General features: G+C 26.4%; 1 long non-coding RNA gene across 1 annotated transcript in view; it reads right to left on the bottom strand.

Moving 5' to 3' along the window:
• Positions 1–15739, bottom strand: part of LOC126301328 (uncharacterized) — a 52011-nt gene extending 36272 nt beyond the window's left edge. Inside the window, exon 1 of the long non-coding RNA XR_007553042.1 lies at positions 14616–15739. This is a non-coding gene — a long non-coding RNA (uncharacterized LOC126301328). The remainder of the gene's footprint in view (positions 1–14615) is intronic.
• Positions 15740–17259: the final 1520 nt, after the last annotated feature.

The following is a 17259-nucleotide window of genomic DNA, read 5'->3' as shown; positions in this document are numbered from 1 at the left end:
TGCGACCTCGATGTTGGATTAAGAAAAATTTTGGGTGCAGGAGCCCAATGATTAGGTCTGTTCGACCTTTAAATTCTTACATGATCTGAGTTCAGACCGGCGTGAGCCAGGTCGGTTTCTATCCTAAGATTGTTAATCCATATTAGTACAAAAGGACCATATGGTTAAAATATTTTTTGTTATATTGATTAATATTAATTTATTTACTATTTTGACAGATTAATGTGTTGAATTTAGAATTCATTTATGTAGATTTTTTCTACAAATAGTATTGATACTTTATGATTTATTTATATTTATTTTGAATTTTCTTTTATTGGTTATTTGTGTTTTAATTAGTGTTGCCTTTTTAACTTTATTAGAGCGTAAGGTTTTAGGTTATATTCAGATTCGAATGGGTCCAAATAAGGTAGGTTTTGTTGGAATTCCTCAGCCATTTAGAGATGCTATTAAGTTAATTTGTAAGGAGCAGCCAATTCCTATTATATCTAATTACCTACTTTATTATTTTTCCCCTGTTTTTAATTTAATGATTTCTTTAGCCGTTTGAGTAATTTTTCCTTATTTAACTTATATGTGTTCTTTTTCTTATGGATTTTTATTTTTATTATGTTGTACTAAATTAGGTGTTTATACTGTTATAATTGCTGGTTGATCTTCTAATTCAAATTATTCATTATTAGGTTCTCTTCGTTCTGTTGCTCAAACAATTTCTTATGAAGTTAGTTTGGCTTAAATTTTATTGTCTTTAATTATTTTAATTGGTAGTTTTAATATGTTTGATTTTATAAACTATCAGCTTTATTGTTGATTTATTATTATTTCTTTTCCTTTAGCTTTAGCTTGTTTTGCTTCTTGCTTAGCTGAAACTAATCGTACTCCTTTTGATTTTGCTGAAGGGGAATCTGAGTTAGTTTCAGGATTTAATATTGAGTATGGTGCGGGTGGTTTTACTTTAATTTTTTTAGCTGAATATACTAGAATTGTCTTCATAAGAATGTTATTGGCTTTAATTTTTTTGGGCGGTGATTTTTATTCTTTTATATTTTTTATTAAGCTTGCTATTATATCTTTTGGTTTTATTTGGGTTCGTGGAACATTACCACGGTTCCGTTATGATAAATTAAAGTACTTAGCTTGAAAAAGTTTTTTACCTTTATCTTTGAATTTTTTTATTTTCTTTGTTGGTTTAAAGATTTTATTTATCTCATTTGTTTAGTGAAATTTTTTGAGAAAAGTTAATAGAAGAGTTAAACTTCTAATTTTATGTTTTCAAAACATATGCTTTTCCTAAGCTAATTAACTTTATTCCTTAATTAATTTATCCCATGCGTTTGCGACATGGACATTAATTAAGAAATATGTGAAGTAAATAATTGTTAAGATTTGACCTGTTATAATATAAGGTTCTTCAACAGGTCGTTTACCAATTCACGTTAGTAAGCATACAACAACTACTATAATTCAGAATAAAATTTGATTAATAGGGTAAAATTGAATGCCTCGGAATGGTGTTTTATTATAAAATGGTAAAATTATTAAGATTCTAATTGATAAAAATAATGCAATAACACCTCCTAACTTATTAGGGATAGATCGTAGAATTGCATATGCAAATAGGAAATATCATTCTGGTTGAATGTGAACTGGTGTTACTAATGGGTTGGCAGGTACAAAGTTATCTGGATCTCCTAATAGGTAAGGATTAATTAAACATAGTATAATTAATAATGATGTTATTATTACAAATGTAATAGAATCCTTAAAGGTAAAGTATGGATGGAATGGAATTTTTTCAATATCTCCATTTAGTCCAAGAGGATTATTAGATCCTGTTTGGTGAAGAAAAAATAAATGAATTGCTGCTATAGCAGCAATAATAAATGGTAATACAAAATGGAATGTGAAGAATCGATTTAATGTTGCATTATCAACAGCGAATCCTCCTCATACTCATTGGACTAAATCTGTTCCTAAGTATGGGATTGCTGATAATAAATTAGTAATTACTGTTGCACCTCAAAAAGATATTTGGCCTCAGGGTAAGACATATCCTATAAATGCAGTTGCTATAACTAAAAATAAAATCACTGTACCAATTATTCAGGTATGTATATATATATAAGATCCATAGTAAATTCCCCATCCTACATGTAAGTAAATACAAATAAAAAATATAGATGCTCCGTTTGCGTGTAAGGTTCGGATAATTCAACCATTATTTACGTCTCGGCAGAAGTGTACTACACTACTGAATGCTATTTCAATATTTGATGTATAATGTATAGCTAAAAATAGTCCAGTTACGATTTGAATTACCAAACATAACCCAAATAGGGATCCAAAATTTCATCAAAATGAAATATTTGTTGGGGCAGGTAAGTCAATTAAAGAGTTATTAATAATTTTAATTAAAGGATGTCTTAATCGTAAGGGTTTATTCATTAGTAATTATCTTATTTTACGAATAGGTCCCTGATTAATATTGGTGATTTTAACAACTGCTAGTAGTGCTAAAAATAAATAAATTATTATTATTATTGTAATAATGAATGTTGGTCTATTATATAATTTTTCTAAAGATATTGTTATCTCTTGATAATTGATTGAATTATCAATATTTATAGTTTCGGTGTTTTTGAAAAAGTCTATAAATATAGATATATCTAGAATAATTAATATTAATATGATAAATACTCACATTATTAATGTAATAATTATAGTGATTGATTTAGGCTGAAATATTTCGTTTGATGCAATTCTTGTAATGTAAATAAATAATACTAGTATACCACCAAGAAATGTTAAAAATAAAATATATGATAATCAATATCTTTCTATTATTGTTCCTGTTATTAATCCAACTAGGAAGGTTTGAAGGATAATAAAAAGCATTATTGATATTGGGTGTCTTAATTTAATAAAATTAATATTTATTACATTTGATAATGATATAATTATTATTTTGATCATTTCAGGGGTTAGTTTATTTAAAATACCGGTTTTGGGGACCGATGATGGAAGCTTTTCCACCTCTGACGTTTTAAAAGTGGGGGCTGGACTTATTTCCGGTTTACAAGACCGGCGTTTTTTTTAAACTATTAAAACTAATGTTTATATTCTCTATTTTTACTTCTTTATTGATTTATTTTGCTGGTGTTTATGTTTTTTCTTCTAAACGTAAACATTTATTAATGGTTCTTTTGAGATTAGAATATATTGTTCTTTCTTTATTTATGTTAGTTATTGTTTTTCTTATTGAGTTTGATTATGATTATTTTTTTCCTGTTATTTTTTTAGTTTTTTCTGTTTGTGAGGGTGCTTTAGGTCTTTCTATTTTAGTTTCAATAATTCGTTCTCATGGTAATGATTTTTTTAATTCTTTTGGTTTATCTTTATGTTAAAGTATTTATTTATAACTATTTTTTTGATCCCTCTTTGTTTATTAAATAATTGTTGATGGTTGGTTCATTCTTTAATGTTTCTGTCGGGTTTTGTTTTTATAATTTGTGTTTATTCATATGCTGATTTGAATATAATTAGATATTATTTTGGTATTGATTATTTTTCTTTTAGTTTAATTTTACTTCGTTTTTGGATTTGTTCTTTAATAATCACTGCTAGAGGTTCAGTTTATTTAAGTTCATATCATTCTAACTTTTTTGTTTTTATGGTTTTGATTTTAATAATTATGATTTATTGTTCATTTGCTAGATTAAGTCTTCTTTCTTTTTATATTTTTTTTGAGGCTAGATTAGTTCCTACTTTACTTTTAATTTTGGGTTGGGGTTATCAACCTGAGCGTTTGCAGGCTGGTGTTTATTTAATTTTTTATACTTTGGTTGCTAGATTACCTTTATTATTAGTTTTATTTAAGGTTTATGATTTTTCTAATACTTTATATTTTCCTTTATTGGTTGATTTTGGTTCTTATTATTTTATGTTTTATGTATTTATAATTTTGGCTTTTTTAGTTAAGATACCTATGTTTTTGGTTCATTTATGACTTCCTAAGGCTCATGTAGAGGCCCCTATTTCAGGTAGAATAATTCTTGCTGGTGTTTTATTAAAGTTAGGTGGTTATGGTATTTTTCGTGTTATAAAGGTTATTTCTTATTTGGGTTTAAAGTTTAATTATTTTTGATTGTCTTTAGGTTTATCTGGGGGTGTTATTGTAAGATTTATTTGTTTTCGTCAGGTTGATTTAAAGTCTTTAATTGCATATTCTTCTGTTGCTCATACAAGAATGGTTATTGGTGGATTGATGACTATGAATTGATGAGGTTGTGTAGGTTCTCTTTCTCTAATGGTTGGTCATGGTTTATGTTCTTCTGGTTTATTTTGTTTATCTAATATTATTTATGAACGTTTAGGTAGACGAAGATTATTAATTAACAAGGGTATAATTAATTTGATGCCAAGAATGGCTTTATGATGATTCCTTTTAAGATCATCAAATATGGCTGCTCCTCCTTCTTTAAATTTGGTAGGTGAAATTAGATTATTAAATAGAATTATATCTTGATCTTCTTTTAGATTCTTTGCTTTGATTTTTTTATCTTGTTTTAGAGCTGTTTATACTTTGTATATATATTCTTATTCTCAGCATGGGAATTATTATTCTGGTGTTTATACTTGTTCTCTTGGTTATTTTCGTGAATATCATCTTTTACTTTTACATTGATTGCCTTTAAATATTCTCTGTTTAAAGGGTGAATATTTCTTTGTTTAGTTTGCTTAAGTATTTTAATTAAAAATATTGTTTTGTGGAATCAATGATATGAAGTTTTTCATCTTAGGCCGTGAATTTATTTTCTATTTGTTCTTTGAGTTTTTTTTCTTTGTTTATTTCGAGAACTATAATTTTTATTTTAGGTATTTATTATTTAATAATTGATTATAGAGTTTTTGTTGAGTGAGAGCTTTTCAATTTAAATGGTTCTATAGTTGTTATAACTTTAATTTTGGACTGAATATCTCTTATTTTTATATCTTTTGTTATATATATTTCTTCTTTGGTTATTTATTATAGAGAGGATTATATATCTGGTGAAAAGAATATAAATCGTTTTATTATTATTGTTTTAATATTTATTCTTTCTATAGGTTTTTTAATTATTAGTCCTAATTTAATTAGAATTTTATTAGGTTGAGATGGTTTAGGTTTAGTTTCTTATTGTTTAGTTATTTATTATCAAAATGTAAAATCTTATAGTGCTGGTATATTAACTGCACTTTCTAATCGTATTGGTGATGTTGCTATTTTAATTTCTATTGCATGAATGTTAAATTTTGGTGGTTGAAATTATATTTATTATTATGATTTTATTTCTAATTCTTTTGAAATAAAGCTCATTACTATATTAATTGTTTTAGCAGCTATAACTAAGAGAGCTCAGATTCCTTTCTCTTCATGACTTCCTGCTGCTATAGCAGCTCCTACTCCTGTTTCTGCTTTAGTTCATTCTTCTACTCTTGTTACTGCTGGTGTTTATTTATTAATTCGTTTTAGACCAATATTGGATACTTATAATTGTGGTTGATTTTTACTTTTAATTGGTTGTATAACTATATTTATGGCTGGATTGGGCGCTAATTTTGAGTTTGATTTAAAGAAGATTATTGCTCTTTCTACTTTAAGACAACTTGGTTTAATAATAAGAATTTTGGCTATAGGTTATCCAAACCTTGCATTTTTTCATTTATTGGCTCATGCTTTATTTAAGGCATTATTATTTATATGTGCAGGTTCAATAATTCATAATTTGAAGGATTCTCAGGATATTCGTTTTATAGGATCAATTGTTAATTTCATACCTTTAACTTCAGTTTGTTTTAATGTTTCTAGTTTATCTTTGTGTGGAATACCTTTTTTAGCGGGATTTTATTCAAAGGATTTAATTCTTGAGATGGTTTGTTTAAGATGAATTATTTGTTTAATTTTTTTTCTTTATTTTTTTTCTACTGGTTTAACTGCTTCTTATTCTTTTCGTTTGTTTTATTATTCAATATCTGGTGATAATAATTTTTATTCTAGATTTTCTTTTGATGATAAGGGTTATTATATTTCATTTGGAATAATTGGTCTATTGTTTGTTGCTGTTTTTGGTGGTAGTCTTTTATCTTGATTAATTTTTCCTATTCCTCATGTGATTGCTTTACCTTATTATTTAAAGTTTTTAACTATTACAGTTGTTATTTTAGGTGCTTATTTAGGTTATCTTATTTCTAATTTTGATTTTTCTCATAATTTATTTTCTTTAAGTATACTTTCTTTTGTTAGATTTGCTGGTTCTATATGATTTATACCTTTTCTTTCAACTAAGTTTATTAGATATATTCCTTTAAAAATAGGTTATTATTCATCTAAGTCATTTGATTATGGTTGAGGTGAATTACTTGGTGGTCAAGGTTTATATAGATTATTTATTTATTTAATTGGTTATATTCAAGGTTGATATGATTCTAATTTCAAGATTTATCTTTTAACTTTTATTTTTTGAATATTTATTTTGGTAATATTGTTTTTCGTTTACTTAAATAGCTTATAATTAGAGCGTGACACTGAAGATGTTAAGGAAGTATTTTTACTTTTAAGTATTTATAAATATAGATATATTATTTTTACAGTGAAAATGTAATGTTTTATTTAAACTATATAAATTTTAGAAATGTTAACGGAGTTTAACCACTAATATAAAAAGTTAGCAGCTTTCATATTGGCTTTACATTTCCTTAATTGGAACTATTATAGTTCAATTATATTATTAACAGTAATACGCCTCTTTTTGGCTTCAATTAATAAGAATAAGGGTAGTACATACCAATCTTCCAGGTCGAAACTGACTGCAATATTTCGCTTCTTATTCTATTTAAGGTTGATTGATAATATCAATACTTTTTGAATGCAACCCAAATGTTATATTTAACTACAACCCTTTATTCTGCTCATTGTAATGCTCCTTGGTTTCATTCATGGTATAGTCCTCCTAATAGAACTAGAATAAAAAATATTGTTGATACTGTTCAGATTATAATGTCTGAAGTTTTAAAAATAATTACAATTGGTAGAATTAGTGCAATTTCTACATCAAAAATTAAAAAGATTACTGCGATTAGGAAGAATCGTATTGAGAATGGTATTCGTGCTGATCTTTTTGGATCAAACCCACATTCAAATGGTGATCTTTTTTCTCGATCATTAATTAATTTTTTTGATAGTGTTGTTGCCAGGATTATAACAATTATTGGAATAATAAATCTAATGAAAACTCTTGTTGATAGAATTAGAATTGTTTTTCTTGATTTATATCAAGCTTTCTGATTGGAAGTCAAATGTACTATTTATACTAGAAAAACAATTATCTACCTCATCAATAAATAGAGATATATAAGAATAATCATACTACGTCTACGAAGTGTCAGTATCATGCTGCTGCTTCAAATCCAAAGTGATGTCTTGGTGAAAATTGATTTATTGAGTGTCGAAGTAGACATGTTGATAAAAAGATTGTTCCAATAATTACGTGTAAACCATGGATTCCTGTTGCAACAAAGAATGTTGATCGATAAACTGCATCTGCAATGGTAAAAGGTGCTTCTCAATATTCATATGCTTGAAGTATTGTAAAGTATAGTCCTAATAACACTGTGAAGAATAATCCTTGTAGTGCTTGAGTATGATTAGATTCCATTAAACTATGATGTGCTCATGTTACTGTTACTCCTGATGCTAAAAGAATAGCTGTATTAAGTAATGGAATTTGTATAGGGTTAAAGGGTTGAATTCCTATTGGAGGTCATAGTATTCCTGGTTCAATTGTTGGTGCTAATCTTCTTCTAAAGAATGCTCAAAAAAAAGAAACGAAAAATAATACCTCTGATGCAATAAATAAAATTATTCCTCATCGTAATACGATTGATACAAATCCTGTATGTAATCCTTGATATGTTCCTTCTCGTACTACATCTCGTCATCATTGAATTATAGTTAGTAGGGTAATTCCAAATCCAATTATGAATAAGTTAATATTAAATAGGTGGAATCATTTTGCTAGTCCTGATACTAGGACTATTGCTCCAATTGCTCCTGTTAATGGTCAAGGTCTATAGTCTACTAAGTGGAATGGGTGGTTTGAGTGAGTTGTTAACATAGGTTTAATATACTTCTCTAGAATATAGAGTTCTTAGAATTGAGAAAACATAGGCTTGAATTATTGCTACTGCTGATTCTAGAATTAATAGAAGTATTTGTCCAATAATTAGTAATGAGATTAAGTTTATTGCTATAGATGGTCCTGTGTTTCCTAATAAGGCTAATAATAAGTGTCCTGCAATTATATTTGCTGCCAACCGTACTGCTAATGTACCTGGTCGAATAACATTACTAATTGTTTCAATTAGTACTATAAATGATATTAATGCAGGCGGTGTACCTTGTGGTACAAGGTATGTAAATATATGATTAGTATGGTTAATTCATCCAAATAATATAAATCTTAGCCATATAGGTAGGGCAATTGCAAATGTTAATGCTAAATGTCTTGTTCTAGTAAAAATATAAGGGAATAATCCTATGAAATTGTTAAATAATATTATAATAAAAATTGAGATGAAAATGAATGTTGTTCGATTAAATGATTTTGGTCCAAGAAGTGTTTTAAATTCATTATGTAAGGTTAAATTTAGTTTATTTCAGATAATGTTAATTCGTGATGGTGTAAGTCAAAATAGTGATGGGATTAATAATAGTCCTAGAAATGTTCTAGTTCAATTTAATGATAAATTAAAGATGTTAGTTGATGGGTCAAATGTTGAGAATAGATTTGTTATCATTTTCAATTTAAGTTTTTTATTTCAATTGTTCCTTTTTCTGCTCTTTTAATAAGGTTAGGTTTAAATGAGAAGAAGTTTATTTGATTAAACAAGATTAATGTAGCTGAAAATATAATGAATAGTGAGAATCATATAAGAGGGGATATTTGAGGGATTTGGATATAATTTCCCCATCAGAAGTAGTCGTTAATTTACTATTATTTGGTTTAAGAGACCATTACTTACTTTCAGTCATCTGATGAATTTCAAGGTGTACTAATTTTTTTTAGTTACTTTAGATTGACACTCTAATGTTATTTATTTTAACTAACTCCTTAAATTATCTTAGATAATCACTTAATAAATAAATTTACTGAAGTTCTTTCAATTACAATTGGTATAAATCTGTGGTTTGCTCCACAGATTTCTGAGCATTGTCCAAAGAATAATCCAGGTCGATTTATTGTGAATGTTCCTTGATTTAACCGACCTGGCGTTGCATCAATTTTAACCCCTAATGCAGGAACTGCTCATGAGTGTAGAACATCTGATGCTCTTGTTAATACTCGTACTTCTGTATTTATTGGTAGGATTGTTCGGTTATCTACATCTAGTAGTCGGAATCCATCATTTTCTAGGTCTTGTTCTGGTGTTATATAAGTGTCAAATTCTACGTCTATGAAGTCTGAATATTCATATCTTCAATATCATTGTCGTCCAATGGTTTTAATTGTAATTATTGCATCTACTGAATCATCAAGTAAATATAATAGTCGTAATGATGGAAGGGCAATAAAAATTAATGTAATTGCTGGTAAAGCTGTTCAGATTGTTTCAATTAAATGTCCATGAAGTATATTACGGTTAGTATAGGCAATAAATAATATATAACTTAGGGCATAACCTACAATTACTGTAATTAATAATAATATGACCATAGTATGATCATGAAAGAATGATAATTGCTCCATTAATGGTGAAGCTCCATCTTGAAGAGATAAATTTGATCATGTTGCCATTAATAAATATTTTCTAATAAAAGGTCAAACCTTTATTTGTAGAGCTTAAATCTACTGCACTAATCTGCCATATTAGAATCTAGAGATTAATGGTAATTCTGAGTAACTATGTTCTGCAGGAGGGTTATTTTGTAGTCATTCTGTTGATCTTCTTATGTTAGCTCTAAATATAATTGCTCGGTTTGTAATCATTCTTTCTCATATAATTACAATGAATATAATGATTCCTACAATAGAAATTGTAGACCCAATTCTTGATACTACGTTTCATGATGTATATGTGTCTGGGTAGTCAGAGTATCGTCGAGGTATTCCTGCTAATCCTAGGAAGTGTTGAGGAAAGAATGTTAAATTTACTCCAATGAATATAATTGTAAATTGGATTTTTAATCATGTATTATTTATAGTTAATCCTGTAAATAGTGGATATCATTGAATGACACCACCTATAATTGCAAATACTGCTCCTATAGATAATACATAATATTAGATAAACAAAATAAACCAGAAGAACATAAACCATGACCAACCATTAGAGAAAGAGAACCTACACAACCTCATCAATTCATAGTCATCAATCCACCAATAACCATTCTTATATGAGCAACAGAAGAATATGCAATTAAAGACTTTAATCAACCTGACGAAAACAAATAAATCTTACAATAACACCCCCAGATAAACCTAAAGACAATCAAAAATAATTAAACTTTAAACCCAAATAAGAAATAACCTTTATAACACGAAAAATACCATAACCACCTAACTTTAATAAAACACCAGCAAGAATTATTCTACCTGAAATAGGGGCCTCTACATGAGCCTTAGGAAGTCATAAATGAACCAAAAACATAGGTATCTTAACTAAAAAAGCCAAAATTATAAATACATAAAACATAAAATAATAAGAACCAAAATCAACCAATAAAGGAAAATATAAAGTATTAGAAAAATCATAAACCTTAAATAAAACTAATAATAAAGGTAATCTAGCAACCAAAGTATAAAAAATTAAATAAACACCAGCCTGCAAACGCTCAGGTTGATAACCCCAACCCAAAATTAAAAGTAAAGTAGGAACTAATCTAGCCTCAAAAAAAAATATAAAAAGAAAGAAGACTTAATCTAGCAAATGAACAATAAAGCATAATTATTAAAATCAAAACCATAAAAACAAAAAAATTAGAATGATATGAACTTAAATAAACTGACCCTCTAGCAGTGATTATTAAAGAACAAATCCAAAAACTAAGTAAAATTAAACTAAAAGAAAAATAATCAATACCAAAATAATATCTAATTATATTCAAATCAGCATATGAATAAACACAAATTATAAAAACAAAACCCGACAGAAACATTAAAGAATGAACCAACCATCAACAATTATTTAATAAACAAAGAGGGATCAAAAAAATAGTTATAAATAAATACTTTAACATAAAGATAAACCAAAAGAATTAAAAAAATCATTACCATGAGAACGAATTATTGAAACTAAAATAGAAAGACCTAAAGCACCCTCACAAACAGAAAAAACTAAAAAATAACAGGAAACAAATAATCATAATCAAACTCAATAAGAAAAACAATAACTAACATAAATAAAGAAAGAACAATATATTCTAATCTCAAAAGAACCATTAATAAATGTTTACGTTTAGAAGAAAAAACATAAACACCAGCAAAATAAATCAATAAAGAAGTAAAAATAGAGAATATAAACATTAGTTTTAATAGTTTAAAAAAAACGCCGGTCTTGTAAACCGGAAATAAGTCCAGCCCCCACTTTTAAAACTTCAGAGGTGGAAAAGCTTCCATCATCGGTCCCCAAAACCGGTATTTTAAATAAACTAACCCCTGAAATGATCAAAATAATAATTATATCATTATCAAATGTAATAAATATTAATTTTATTAAATTAAGACACCCAATATCAATAATGCTTTTTATTATCCTTCAAACCTTCCTAGTTGGATTAATAACAGGAACAATAATAGAAAGATATTGATTATCATATATTTTATTTTTAACATTTCTTGGTGGTATACTAGTATTATTTATTTACATTACAAGAATTGCATCAAACGACATATTTCAGCCTAAATCAATCACTATAATTATTACATTAATAATGTGAGTATTTATCATATTAATATTAATTATTCTAGATATATCTATATTTATAGACTTTTTCAAAAACACTGAAACTATAAATATTGATAATTCAATCAATTATCAAGAAATAATAATATCTTTAGAAAAATTATATAATAGACCAACATTCATTATTACAATAATAATAATAATTTATTTATTTTTAGCACTACTAGCAGTTGTTAAAATCACCAATATTAATCAGGGACCTATTCGTAAAATAAGATAATTTCTAATGAATAAACCCTTACGATTAAGACATCCTTTAATTAAAATTATTAATAACTCTTTAATTGACTTACCTGCCCCAACAAATATTTCATTTTGATGAAATTTTGGATCCCTATTAGGGTTATGTTTGGTAATTCAAATCGTAACAGGACTATTTTTAGCTATACATTATACATCAAATATTGAAATAGCATTCAGTAGTGTAGTACACATCTGCCGAGACGTAAATAATGGTTGAATTATCCGAACCTTACACGCAAATGGAGCATCTATATTTTTATTTGTATTTACTTACATGTAGGACGGGGAATTTACTATGGATCTTATATATATATACATACCTGAATAATTGGTACAGTGATTTTATTTTTAGTTATAGCAACTGCATTTATAGGATATGTCTTACCCTGAGGCCAAATATCTTTTTGAGGTGCAACAGTAATTACTAATTTATTATCAGCAATCCCATACTTAGGAACAGATTTAGTCCAATGAGTATGAGGAGGATTCGCTGTTGATAATGCAACATTAAATCGATTCTTCACATTCCATTTTGTATTACCATTTATTATTGCTGCTATAGCAGCAATTCATTTATTTTTTCTTCACCAAACAGGATCTAATAATCCTCTTGGACTAAATGGAGATATTGAAAAAATTCCATTCCATCCATACTTTACCTTTAAGGATTCTATTACATTTGTAATAATAACATCATTATTAATTATACTATGTTTAATTAATCCTTACCTATTAGGAGATCCAGATAACTTTGTACCTGCCTACCCATTAGTAACACCACTTCACATTCAACCAGAATGATATTTCCTATTTGCATATGCAATTCTACGATCTATCCCTAATAAGTTAGGAGGTGTTATTGCATTATTTTTATCAATTAGAATCTTAATAATTTTACCATTTTATAATAAAACACCATTCCGAGGCATTCAATTTTACCCTATTAATCAAATTTTATTCTGAATTATAGTAGTTGTTGTATGCTTACTAACGTGAATTGGTAAACGACCTGTTGAAGAACCTTATATTATAACAGGTCAAATCTTAACAATTATTTACTTCACATATTTCTTAATTAATGTCCATGTCGCAAACGCATGAGATAAATTAATTAAGGAATAAAGTTAATTAGCTTAGGAAAAGCATATGTTTTGAAAACATAAAATTAGAAGTTTAACTCTTCTATTAACTTTTCTCAAAAAATTTCACTAAACAAATGAGATAAATAAAGTCTTTAAACCAACAAAGAAAATAAAAAAATTCAAAGATAAAGGTAAAAAACTTTTTCAAGCTAAGTACATTAATTTATCATAACGGAACCGTGGTAATGTTCCACGAACCCAAATAAAACCAAAAGATATAATAGCAAGCTTAATAAAAAATATAAAAGAATAAAAATCACCGCCCAAAAAAATTAAAGCCAATAACATTCTTATGAAGACAATTCTAGTATATTCAGCTAAAAAAATTAAAGTAAAACCACCCGCACCATACTCAATATTAAATCCTGAAACTAACTCAGATTCCCCTTCAGCAAAATCAAAAGGAGTACGATTAGTTTCAGCTAAGCAAGAAGCAAAACAAGCTAAAGCTAAAGGAAAAGAAATAATAATAAATCAACAATAAAGCTGATAGTTTATAAAATCAAACATATTAAAACTACCAATTAAAATAATTAAAGACAATAAAATTAAAGCTAAACTAACTTCATAAGAAATTGTTTGAGCAACAGAACGAAGAGAACCTAATAATGAATAATTTGAATTAGAAGATCAACCAGCAATTATAACAGTATAAACACCTAATCTAGTACAACATAAAAAAAATAAAAATCCATAAGAAAAAGAACACATATAAGTTAAATAAGGAAAAATTACTCAAACGGCTAAAGAAATCATTAAATTAAAAACAGGGGAAAAATAATAAAGTAGGTAATTAGATATAATAGGAATTGGCTGCTCCTTACAAATTAACTTAATAGCATCTCTAAATGGCTGAGGAATTCCAACAAAACCTACCTTATTTGGACCCTTTCGAATCTGAATATAACCTAAAACCTTACGCTCTAATAAAGTTAAAAAGGCAACACTAATTAAAACACAAATAACCAATAAAAGAAAATTCAAAATAAATATAAATAAATCATAAAGTATCAATACTATTTGTAGAAAAAATCTACATAAATGAATTCTAAATTCAACACATTAATCTGTCAAAATAGTAAATAAATTAATATTAATCAATATAACAAAAAATATTTTAACCATATGGTCCTTTCGTACTAATATGGATTAACAATCTTAGGATAGAAACCGACCTGGCTCACGCCGGTCTGAACTCAGATCATGTAAGAATTTAAAGGTCGAACAGACCTAATCATTGGGCTCCTGCACCCAAAATTTTTCTTAATCCAACATCGAGGTCGCAATCTGCTTTGTCGATATGAGCTCTCAAAAACAATTACGCTGTTATCCCTAAGGTAACTTAATCTTATGATCATAAATTATGGATCAAAATAACAAACATAAATAAATGATATAATAATGAAGAGTTTATCTATTCTTCATGTCACCCCAACAAAACATCATCATTAAATATAGAAAGACAAACAAAAAACTATATAAAAGTAAAATGTCAAGCTCTATAGGGTCTTTTCGTCCTAAAGAAGAATTTAAGCCTTTTGACTCAAAAGTTAAATTCAAAAATTTATTAAGAGACAGTTGATTTCTCGTCAAGCCATTCATTCCAGCCACTAATTAAGAGACTAATGATTATGCTACCTTTGCACGGTCAAAATACCGCGGCTCTTTAAAAATACGCTCAGTGAGCAGCCCAGACCTCAAAATATAAACAAGAGGACATGTTTTTGATAAACAGGCGGAAATCAATTTTGCCTAGTTCCTTATAATAAGTTCACAAGGTAAAAATTTCATACAAATAAATATACTAATTCTATCATTATTACAAAAATTTTAAAATTAAATTAATAATCTTAATAAAAAACCTAAAATATTTATAAAATCAAAATAAAAAATAATGAACTAAAACGTAATCTTAAAGATAGCTGGTTTAAAGCTTACTATTATATTTCTATAAAATAAATTATAGGTTATTAACTTCAAAGCTTATCCCTTAAAGAATAAATAAGTTAATATTTTTACTTAAAAAATTAAATAAAAACAAATAACTTTAAAAAATTAAATTTTTTCTTAAGAAACTAGATATCTTGGGAAACGATTAACATCTCATTTCTATAAATAATTTAATAATAATTATGATACATTAACTATAAATTATTTATAAATCAACCCAAATCGAGACAAGTAAAATAAATACTAAAATTTTGATAAACCCTGATACAAAAGGTACAATAAATAAAATCTACTTAAAAAAATTTAAAATATTATTTCATAAAACACTTACATTACCAATAAACTATAATTTAAAAAATCAATTCTATAAAATATACTAAGACAAAAATACAATAAAATTATTTATATTAAATAATTAAATAAACAAAAAATAAATATAATAAAATAAATAATCAAGATATCCTGATTTGCACAGAAAAAATTTCAGTGTAAATGAAACACTTTACTAATAAGTTATATCTTGAAACTCTTCCTAGATACACTTTCCAGTACATCTACTATGTTACGACTTATCTCATCTAAATTGAAGCTACTTTAAAATAAAATAGAATAATCAATAATGAGAGCGACGGGCGATGTGTACACATCTCAGAGCCAATATCAGTTAAATTAAATAAATTAAATTACTATCAAATCCACCTTCATTAACAGTATTTCACTATCAAATCCGTTATAAACAAAAATCTATTGTAACCCACCTCCTCTTAACTATAAGCTGCACCTTGACCTGAAATATTTTATAATTATAAATCTTGAGAATTATAACTCTAAAAAGATTCTCTGATAACGGAGATATACAAACAAATAAATTAAGTAGAGTAAATCGTGTATTATCAATCATGGGGTAGGTTCCTCTGAATGGAATGAGATACCGCCAAATTCTTTGGGTTTAAAGACCTTAACTAATAGTACCCTGGTAAATATAATTAACATTTAAAATAATAGGGTATCTAATCCTAGTTTATTATTTAAATTTCACAGATTCATAAAAAGGGCCACAAATAAATTTTAACATTTCACCTTACAAATTTATATTTCAACCCTAATAATATAAACAACTGTTTTAACCAATAATATTCACTTGTATCAATCGTATAACCGCGGCTGCTGGCACGAATTATGCCGATACTAAATCAATTGCTAAATCCAAAATCACTTGATAATTAAATCAAATTACTGCAAAAAGAACATTTAGTCTAACAAAACTTACATATAATACAAAGAAAAAGTGAATAAACAAGCAAGAATAAAACTTTTAAAAATAAAAAATAAGAAAATTTTAAATCTATTAATTCAGGAAAAAATAAAAGATTCAAATATTTAAAGAAAAAAAAAGAAAAAAACCACAAACATTAACAAAAAAAAGAAACGCCCCTATGTATGACCACAACAACTTCTCTATTATATATAATTAAAGATTAATATGGAACATGTATAGCAATAAATGTATTATATTCTTTCTTATTTAATCTTTCTTTTCACTAATAAATAAAGAAAGATTAAATAATATAATAAATATATTTTATACAATTATGTAATGTAATATAATATGTTATTAATATGAATTCTTTTTTTATATTAAGTTAACTTTCATATATATTAGTTAAATAAACTAATTATAGATAATTTACATAATTATATTATTATAATTAATATAATTATTTATATTAATTATAATATTTTATATTTAAATTAATAATTTTATTTATTATATCCAATTATAATAATATTAAATATTAAATTACATATTATTATATATATTATATTATAATAACCTATTTTAAGCTAAAAACATAAGTAGCTATAATCCTAGGTAAATAATTGCATTAAAATAATCAATTGATAATGGTAAGATGAACTTATA

The sequence above is a fragment of the Schistocerca gregaria genome, unplaced genomic scaffold (assembly GCF_023897955.1).
Source record: "Schistocerca gregaria isolate iqSchGreg1 unplaced genomic scaffold, iqSchGreg1.2 ptg000066l, whole genome shotgun sequence".
In the NCBI taxonomy this organism is placed as follows: Eukaryota; Metazoa; Arthropoda; class Insecta; order Orthoptera; family Acrididae; genus Schistocerca; species Schistocerca gregaria.
This window is presented reverse-complemented; position numbering and strand designations above follow the sequence as displayed.